At 41.7% G+C, this 10,000-nt stretch overlaps 1 long non-coding RNA gene across 1 annotated transcript in view; it reads right to left on the bottom strand.

Annotated features, from left to right (window-relative positions):
* Positions 1–10,000, bottom strand: part of LOC125141178 — a 29,003-nt gene that overhangs the window by 17,308 nt on the left and 1,695 nt on the right. The window lies entirely within an intron of this gene.

The raw sequence follows: 10,000 nt of genomic DNA, 5'->3' as shown, positions 1-10,000 counted from the left end.
TGTAAGTGAGTGTGTAAGTGAGTGAGTGAGTAAGTGAGTGAGTGAGTGAATGAATACTTTAATATGTGTAAAAGTATAAAATATATAAATATGTGTATATGTGTAAGATGGTCCTGTCATGAACCTGAGTGTCATTCACTCTAATGGTGTGTGTGTGTGTGTGTGTGTGTGTGTGTGTGTGTGTGTGTGTGTGTGTGTGTGTGTGTGTGTGTGTGTGTGTGTGTGTGAGAGTGAAATAACACACAAGCTGTACAGATGGCTCTGTTGTCTCGACCTGGCTTGAATATAAAAATTTGTGACATAAAGTGGCACCATTTCATATCTGTTTAGCATCGACAGGCTGGATAATGGCACAGTTAGCAACACCGGAGGCTTGGCAGCACACACACACACACACACACACACACACACACACACACACACACACACACACACACACACACACACACACACACACACACACCCTGCTGATTAATGCATGAACCATGTGTTCACTGAGACGAGGAAGCATGAACACCGACGCTAACATCAGGTGATGGTTACGTGACTAAACAGCGTTAGGCTTCTTGAACATTCCGTGGACTTTTCACCGTCACCAGGACGCATTACAGGAGCACATCTGAGATAATAAGCTGCTGATGTTCTCCCTTAAATCCCGATTAACACACTTGCGGTAAAATAATCAAAGATGCTAACGTTAAAAACCACAAACGTGTACACTTTAAACATTTACAGTTACTCTATAACATTGTAAACACGTTCCTGTTGTTACTTTACACCTTACCTACGTTATAGTAGCTAGAGACACTCGTCCTTGTCCTAAAGACGATAATAAAGCACTGACACTGAAGACCTTCAGGTAATAAATGGAAATTTTCCTTACAGGAAATTCGTCACTATTGTAACATTCATTCATTCATTCATTCATTTTCTACCGCTTTATCCGAACTTCTCGGGTCACGGGGAGCCTGTGCCTATCTCAGGTGTCATCGGGCATCGAGGCAGGATACACCCTGGACGGAGTGCCATCCCATCACAGGGCACACACACACTCTCATTCACTCACACACTCACACACTATGGACAATTTTCCAGGGATGCCAATCAACCTACCATGCATGTCTTTGGACCGGGGGAGGAAACCGGAGTACCCGGAGGAAACCCCCGAGGCACAGGGAGAACATGCAAACTCCACACACACAAGGTGGAGGCGGGAATCGAACCCCAACCCTGGAGGTGTGAGGCAAACGTGCTAACCACTAAGCCACCGTAGTAACAAGTATCTATTATTATTATTATTATTATTATTATTATTATTTTGAGGTATAAATCCAATTAAATTATGGGATGCGCCTGCTACGTTCAAGTCCCTTTGAGTCAGTCGTTGCTAGAGAAACAAAACACTGTAACGAATTTGCTGGAATTTGACGGTCGTCAGAGGACCAGCGATCTTTACGGATCATTTCCCATTATTTTAACAGTATGTTCGTTTAAATTTGATGAGCAAAATGTTAATAAAACATAAACATCGTATACAATAAAACACAATCTGGGATTTTCGCTCATTCGGCTGATCCGATTACGGAAGCCTGAAAGTGTCGGGAATTTTGCAGTATATAATACAGATATTGTACTTTTTTCTACATAACATATACAGTATTGAAGCGAGCTCTTTCAAATCGTGACCAATCACAACGCAGAAAGACGTCCTACTGTACTGTAGGTTTCACTTATTTCCCAAAACTCTGACGTTCCATCACCCGGACGTTCGCTCCTGATTAACGCTCAGTGAAAGCCTCGTCTCCTGGTATATGACGTTATTTTAAACCTGTGGCCATAAAGCTATGCTAAGGCGACACATCACCTCTTCATCATTAAATATTTTATTAAAGCCGCACCCGAGATGCATCAAATGTACATTAAAACGCACACGAAAACACATTAAACTTCCGGGCCGTGCCTTTACGCTAATGTAAAATAAATCTCTTCTGTTTAAACTTGCTCCTTAAGTGAATAAACGGAGCATGTATGATTGAACGCACGCCACCGGCAACTTAGGTAAGGGCTAAGATAGAAAACACTGAGAGAGAGAGAGAGAGAGAGAGAGAGAGAGAGAGAGAGAGAGAGAGAGAGAGAGAGAGAGAGAGAGAGAGAGCATGTAGCTTTGTCAGGCAGCATTTGGTGAGGAAATTACTGTTAGGTCCCAGGGTTCCAAAGCAAAGCCATAATGGAAGATGCTTTAAGAATTTTAAAGTAACACACACACACACACACACACACACACACACACACACACACACACACACACACACACACACACACACACACACACACACACACAAAAGTGCTAGTAGCATGGTGTGAGTGTGATGCATTTGCTCTACCATGACTTTATGTTGGTTGTAGAGATTTAACTTGGCTCTCAAATGACTTCAGAAATCGAGGGTCAAAAAATTAAAACATTTAAAAAAATAAAAGATAAATAAATAAATAAATAAATAAATAAATAAAAGCAGAAAAAAATAAGAAGAATATAAAAACCACAACGTTTCCAGACCTTGAACACGTTCATAACAGCTTAGAACAGACATACTATAATATAGAAAGCATTATTTATTTATTTCTTTTATTGAATATTTCTTTTGGATATAGATTTGTTTATTTATGTAAATAAATAAATAAATAAATAAATAAAAATATTTGTTTATTTATTATTTTTTTATCAAATATTTCTTTCTTTCTTTCGTTCTTAAATGTGATGGAATTATTTGTTAATTCCTTCATTCATTTAACTTGGGGCTTTGTGCAATGTTTTTTTCTTTTTCTTTCCACTAAACATTCAATAAAAAACAATAAATTGAGAATCAGCAAAAAAAATAAAGAAGAAGAAAAAAAAAAAACAGCCCATGAAGCAAGACCAGCTGTAAAAGTAGGCATTTGGATCGTAAACACTATGAAATGGGACTTTAAACGAAGTCGTTGAATATGGTGACACATAGCCGTATTACCGTAAATATCGCATACGCGCGTGTGTGTGTGTGTGTGTATCTGTAACACAGTGTACCATGTGACATGAGTAATAACACGCAGCAGGCTAACACGCTAGCTCCACCACCGCTCATCTGTCATAATGATTTCATAACTGAGAGTGTGTATGATACTTCACTCTGACTCCAATGACAGCATCAATCTCCACTCAGTCTGATTCTGTCACACAGTCTTTTAGTGACGATCGATTAAAGAAGTGTGGCACCGTGTCTCTCTCTCTCTCTCTCTCTCTCTCTCTCTCTCTCTCTCTCCTCACAAAACCTGTATACCTACATTTCCATTTACTTACATTTACAGCATTTAGCAGACGCCCTTATCCAGTGTGACTTACATTTTATCTCATTTTTATACAACTTAGCAATTGATGGTTAAGGGCCTTGCTCAGGGGCCCAGCAGTGGCAGCTTGGTGGATGTAGGAATCGAACTCACGACCTTCCGTTTGGTAGCCCAACACCTTAACCGCTAGGCTACCACATCCCCATAAGGTATACCTCATGACACTTTTTTAGGGACACTTAGGGCCTTTTTACACCTTGTCACTTCGTGTGTGTTCTCTGATCCGATAGCTATCTATTTGTTAAAACTGTTCCATTTACATCAGGCCACATAAACGTGTCGGCGAATCGGATATCGATCCGATCTTTCTACTCCTACCCAATATGCAAATATATTTTACCTCATTTCTGGTTTAATTAAAATGGAACACGCTTTGGTGTATATACTTAAATATATTTTGACACATGCGTGTCGTCCATGTTGTTTGTTTCTGGCGCGATGCATGACTCGCGAGTCACCTGTGAGTGACGTACTTCCGTTTGGGAGGAGTACAGCGCTGGCATATGTGGTTTGAACATGCATTTACACCTGTCCAGTTTCATCTGAAATGCGTCCCAGACCACCTCCTGAAGGAAGGGGTTTGAGCGATCGGATTTATATCTGTGGGGCATTTAGACCTGGTCTTTTTACCATCGGATAGCTATCGGATCACAGAAAACGCATGAAGTAACCAGGTGTAAAAACCCCCTCAGAAACAGCCATTCATCTGGAGTTCTTTATTTGGATTAGATTAGATTAGATTAGATTAGATTAGATTCTTACTTTGGGTTACAAGGCAATGAAATGCACTTAGCATCTAACCGTCACGTGGTTTGAAAACGATGCATCGTTAGTGCCAGAAATAATGGTTGAAAAATATCTGCTTGATAGAATTTGTAATTAAACAATGTGATTATTAGTCTGGGATGCCAAAAAGGTCATAACATGCAAGTTCTTTTATACTCTCACACCTTCAGGATTCAGGCCTGAGCAGTAGATGGCAGATCGAGACTGTAGTTTGTTTGAACCCAATCCACATTTTTGACTTCGATCTCCAAGCAAATTTTGACAAACGAGATCCGTTTCGAGTTCCGTTCCTGCGAAACAAACACAAACGCGAGCACGTTTTACACCGACTCCGACCTCCAGTCTGCACGTTCGTACGGATTTGCAATCACGAGCTGGTGTCGTGTCCACACCTGATTCCACTTGTGAAGCGCTCTGTGATTAGCTGATGAGCCGAATCAGGTAGCGATCGAGGGAGGAAGAAAAAAAAAGAGCGTATTTTCGCCGTCGTCGACGTCTGCAGGTGGGCTGAGCTCTGATAAATAAACGTCTGGTCTGAAAGGCGGCTGAGGGAAGAGCAGAAGGAGTCGGAGTAACTCCGAGCGAGCTCCGTGTGATTATAATGGCAGTGCAGTGCTGATTCAAATATTTATTCCACAGTAAATCTGACAGGGTATCACTTTCATACGCCAGCGGCCCAGTAGAGATGAGCGGTTTGATCAGCCTGACATTTTCCTATACACACCGGTACCACACGGGCGGGCACACTTACTCACATCCACACGCATACACACACGGAGGCATGTGGAGTTCATTACGGCCGTGTTGTTTATTGAGAGTTCAAACGAATTCACCTCGGCTCAGGCAAGATCTGTCAAATCTCAAGTCAATCAAACCAGCCCCGCCCACTAAAGACGAACGGTCCTTTTTTTTTCTGTAGTTCTGACAAAGGGCAGATACAGATCACAAAATCGTGCGAGAAAAGAAACCACACACGTAACACAGGCTGAAGCCGTCAGGAGGATTTCTGGTCATCGGGATGATTTGGGGGTTTGGTTTCCACTTGGGTTAACATAATATACTGCAAATAAGTCAGATGAAGATAAGCTGCACTCGGAATTTCTGTAATAATTAGATAAATAAATAAAAAATGAATACGATTGGCTGGGGCAGAGGGACGTCTATTCGTTCATGTGGAATGTTCTGGAAATGTATAGATTCATTAGAAATGAAAAATTTATATATCTGGACGAATGCTCGAATCTGATTGGTCAGAATGCGTACAATATTCGTTTTACTGAGTGAGTGTGTGTGTGTTAATGAATGAGTGAGTGAGTGAGTGAGTGAGTGAGTGTTAATGAATGTGTGTGTGAGTGTGTGTGTGTGTGTGTGTGTGTTAATGAATGTGTGTGTGAGTGTGTGTGTGTTAATGAATGAATGTGTGAATGAATGAGGGAGTTAATGAGAGTGTGAGTGAGTGTATGTGTGTGTGTTAATGAATGAGTGTGTGAGTGAGTGTGTGTGTGTTAATGAATGAGTGTGTGAATGAGTGAGTGAGTTGAATGAGTGTGTGAGTGAGTGAGTGTGTTAATGAATGAGTGTGTGAATGAGTGAGTGAGTTGAATGAGTGTGTGAGTGAGTGAGTGTTTTAATGAATGAGTGTGTGAGTGAGTGAGTGTTTTAATGAATGAGTGTGTGAGTGAGTGAGTGTGTTAATGAATGAGTGTGTGAGTGAGTGTGTGATAATGAATGAGTGTGTGAATGAGTGAGTGTGTTAATGAATGAGTGTGTGTGTGAGTGTGTGTTAATGAATGAGTGTGTGAGTGAGTGTGTGATAATGAATGAGTGTGTGAGTGAGTGTGTGTTAATGAATGAGTGTGTGAATGAGTGAGTGAGTTGAATGTGTGTGTTAATGAATGAGTGTGTGAGTTGAATGAGTGTGTGAGTGAGTGAGTGTTTTAATGAATGAGTGTGTGAGTGAGTGGGTGTTAATGAATGAGTGTGTGAGTGAGTGTGTGTTAATGAATGAGTGTGTGAGTGAGTGAGTGTTAATGAATGTGTGTGTGAGTGTGTGTGTGTGTGTGTGTGTTAATGAATGTGTGTGTGAGTGTGTGTGTGTTAATGAATGAATGTGTGAATGAATGAGGGAGTTAATGAGAGTGTGAGTGAGTGTATGTGTGTGTGTTAATGAATGAGTGTGTGAGTGAGTGTGTGTGTGTTAATGAATGAGTGTGTGAATGAGTGAGTGAGTTGAATGAGTGTGTGAGTGAGTGAGTGTGTTAATGAATGAGTGTGTGAATGAGTGAGTGAGTTGAATGAGTGTGTGAGTGAGTGAGTGTTTTAATGAATGAGTGTGTGAGTGAGTGAGTGTTTTAATGAATGAGTGTGTGAGTGAGTGAGTGTGTTAATGAATGAGTGTGTGAGTGAGTGTGTGATAATGAATGAGTGTGTGAATGAGTGAGTGTGTTAATGAATGAGTGTGTGTGTGAGTGTGTGTTAATGAATGAGTGTGTGAGTGAGTGTGTGATAATGAATGAGTGTGTGAGTGAGTGTGTGTTAATGAATGAGTGTGTGAATGAGTGAGTGAGTTGAATGTGTGTGTTAATGAATGAGTGTGTGAGTTGAATGAGTGTGTGAGTGAGTGAGTGTTTTAATGAATGAGTGTGTGAGTGAGTGGGTGTTAATGAATGAGTGTGTGAGTGAGTGGGTGTTAATGAATGAGTGTGTGAGTGAGTGGGTGTTAATGAATGAGTGTGTGAGTGAGTGTGTGTTAATGAATGAGTGTGTGAGTGAGTGTGTGTTAATGAATGAGTGTGTGAGTGAGTGTGTGTTAATGAATGAGTGTGTGAGTGAGTGTGTGTTAATGAGAGTTTTATTTATTACACTAAGTCACTAAGGAAAGTTCCGGCTATAACGCGATTCATAGGTTTATAGAAAAGGTTCTTACTGTTTCTATAGTAACAGCTCTTACACAGGGATGTAGGAATTATCACATCACATCACTGTGATGTCACAAGACAAGACACACACAAGACATTTCTAGAACGTTCTTGATAAAAAGATTGAACAAAAGATCATACGATTCTTAAAAATGGTCTAATTGTCTAAATCAGAAGATTCTTAATCCTGAAAATCATTGGACAAAAAAAAAATCCAGAAGAGCTTAAAAAAACCTCTTAAAAACAGAAGGGATTTTAAAAGATTTGAAGACAACCATTAAAAAAACTTTTGAGGAAACTGAAGATTTTAAGATTTTTTTTTTAATATTTAAAAAAAAAATCATTAAAAATAATAGAATATCCTTAGAAAACATCTTAAAATAAATTTCTTAAAATATTTTCGAAGACATTTCCAGGAAATCGTTGACAATTAACTGCCATGAGAAATTCCTAAAATAGATTTTCAAAGAAATTTTTTTCGAGATCCTTTCTTTTCTTGAGGTGCTTAAACCCTCATGACTCAGAACCAGATCCAGACTTAGATCTTTTCTCCTCAAAGTGCACACGTCTTCTATCGGTTGCCGTAGATACGGAACGATTCATCGTTGTCACATGACAAATCATCACACTATAGATGTCGGTCGCTAGATCGTGCGGGTTAGAGCCGACCGGACAGTCGGCGTCTGTTCTGCCTTCACGTGTCTGAGTAATTATGATGCACTAGAGCGGAGAATGTAACACACACACGAATCTACACACCGTGGGTCTCAATTACTGCTCATTTTTAATGGTGGTCAATCTTTAATGACGCGTGTTCAAGGTGAACACACGGATCACGTCGCCTCACCCTTCATCAAAGCTAACACCGTGTGCGCCGTGCCGGTCGCTTGACTGTGATTGGTGTGAAACCCCGCTGGTGTGTAAAATAAGATTTATGAGAAGGGACCGGCGTACTGACCCGTACCTACGACCCGCCCCACTTCCATCTTTTTCACCTCTCACCCCGACAGGCTCGAGCTGACCTATTGAAGCGCAGAGGGAGTCACCCATGAACGAGGCTTGTTGACCAGAACAACCAATCAGGCACGACTCCCCCTCCATCACACCCAGTCACCCCAAAAATCACTCTCGCTCACCCTCACGTCGGCAGACGCTCTCGTAGGCGACGGAGTGGAAATCGGAGAAGTGAAACTTAACAAAAGGTCAGAATTAACAACCGCTGCCTTAGCGGATAGAGTTACTTTAGCAAAGCGCTAGTCTGAATTTCTTTCTTTCTTTCTTTCTTTCTTTCTTTCTTTCTTTCTTTCTTTCTTTCTCTCTGTCTTTTTTTTTTGCACCGTTCTTATCAATGACTGCTAATCCAATATGTCGTATAACGAGAACGGTAACATCAACAACACGCGACTCTAAAAGAGAACGACGTGAAGACGTGACGTGGCGTACGAAATTTTTCGAAAGAAAAAACGTGATAAAAGGAGATTAAAACAACAAAAAAAGGAAAAAGTGAAAACACAAACCGCAGATAAATGAAATTCCTACAACAAATATTCCTGAAAGTGTTCGGCAGTGTTCTCACTCACTCACTCATTTTCTACCGCTTTATCCGAACTACCTCGCGTCACGGGGAGCCTGTGCCTATCTCAGACGTCATCGGGCATCGAGGCAGGATACACCCTGGACGGAGTGCCGACCCATCGCAGGGCACACACTCTCATTCACTCACACACACACACTACGGACAATTTTCTAGAGATGCCAATCAACCTACCATGCATGTCTTTAGACCGGGGGAGGAAACCGGAGTACCCGGAGGAAACCCCCGAGGCACGGGGAGAACATGCAAACTCCACACACAAGAGGTGGAGGCGGGAATCGAACCCCAACCCTGGAGGTGTGAGGCGAACGTGCTAACCGCTAAGCCACCATGCACCCTCGGCAGTGTTCATCTGGTGAAAAAATACAGAGATGATCGAGAGACTTTTTTCTCTTTCTTACTCTTGACCCTTTGTTACTGTGTAATCCAAACAAACCGGACGTTCAAAAACATCTTCAGAGACATTAACCGGAATCTAAACGTACGAGAAACCTCTGAGTGTCGTTACTGTTTTTAGGGGGGAAAAAAAACAAAGTAAAGCAGGTCATTTTGACCCGGAACACAGAGCGAGGTTGAAAGCTGCTGCCTCGTGTCAGCGTGACTCAGAGTCAGGTCAGAGTCAGCGCAGCTCGGTTCAGACCACACAGCGTCCGCTCTACATTCCTGACTGCAGTCACGCCGCTTTCTTCCACACTTCACATTTCGGTTTTACTCCCAGGAACAAACGTATAACAAAAGTCAGACATGTGTGCTGTAGGGTTTAATTAAAATCCTCTTCATCATTTGTCTGGACTGTCTCGAAATAAAATGAAGACACGTAGCCGCGAGTGAATTGGACGTAGACGTATCGCTTGCAATTTTGGAAAGAGGAAAGTTATCTGAAGACTCGGCTGGAGCCTTGTGGTGGCATTCGCTCTCTCTCTCTCTCTCTCTCTCTCTCTCTCTCTCTCTCTCTCTCTCTCTCTCGCTCTCTCTCTCTGTCTACACACACACGTATGCACACTGAGGATAAATATTTGTATCTCTGTGGTGGACTCGTTTCTCTGAGATCAGCAGTCTGGAATGTGCCAGTGTTTATGAAGCACTGTTGTTACAGTTGGGATCTCAGAGAGAGAGAGAGAGAGAGAGAGAGAGAGAGAGAGAGAGAGAGAGAGAGAGAGAGAGAGAGATGCTACCTAAGTCTAGTACACTGATGCTGACATAGCGCACACTATGATGACACAGGCCACACCTGGACTAGAACTGACAAATCCATAAGCCACGCCCCTTTCATCTCACAAGCACATACTGTACTACATCCCTCCTTCGTTAGAACTTA

The sequence above is a fragment of the Tachysurus fulvidraco genome, chromosome 5, assembly GCF_022655615.1.
Source record: "Tachysurus fulvidraco isolate hzauxx_2018 chromosome 5, HZAU_PFXX_2.0, whole genome shotgun sequence".
Lineage (NCBI taxonomy): Eukaryota > Metazoa > Chordata > Actinopteri > Siluriformes > Bagridae > Tachysurus > Tachysurus fulvidraco.
The sequence above is the reverse complement of the archived record's forward strand: the minus strand, read 5'-3'. Positions and strand labels throughout refer to the sequence as shown.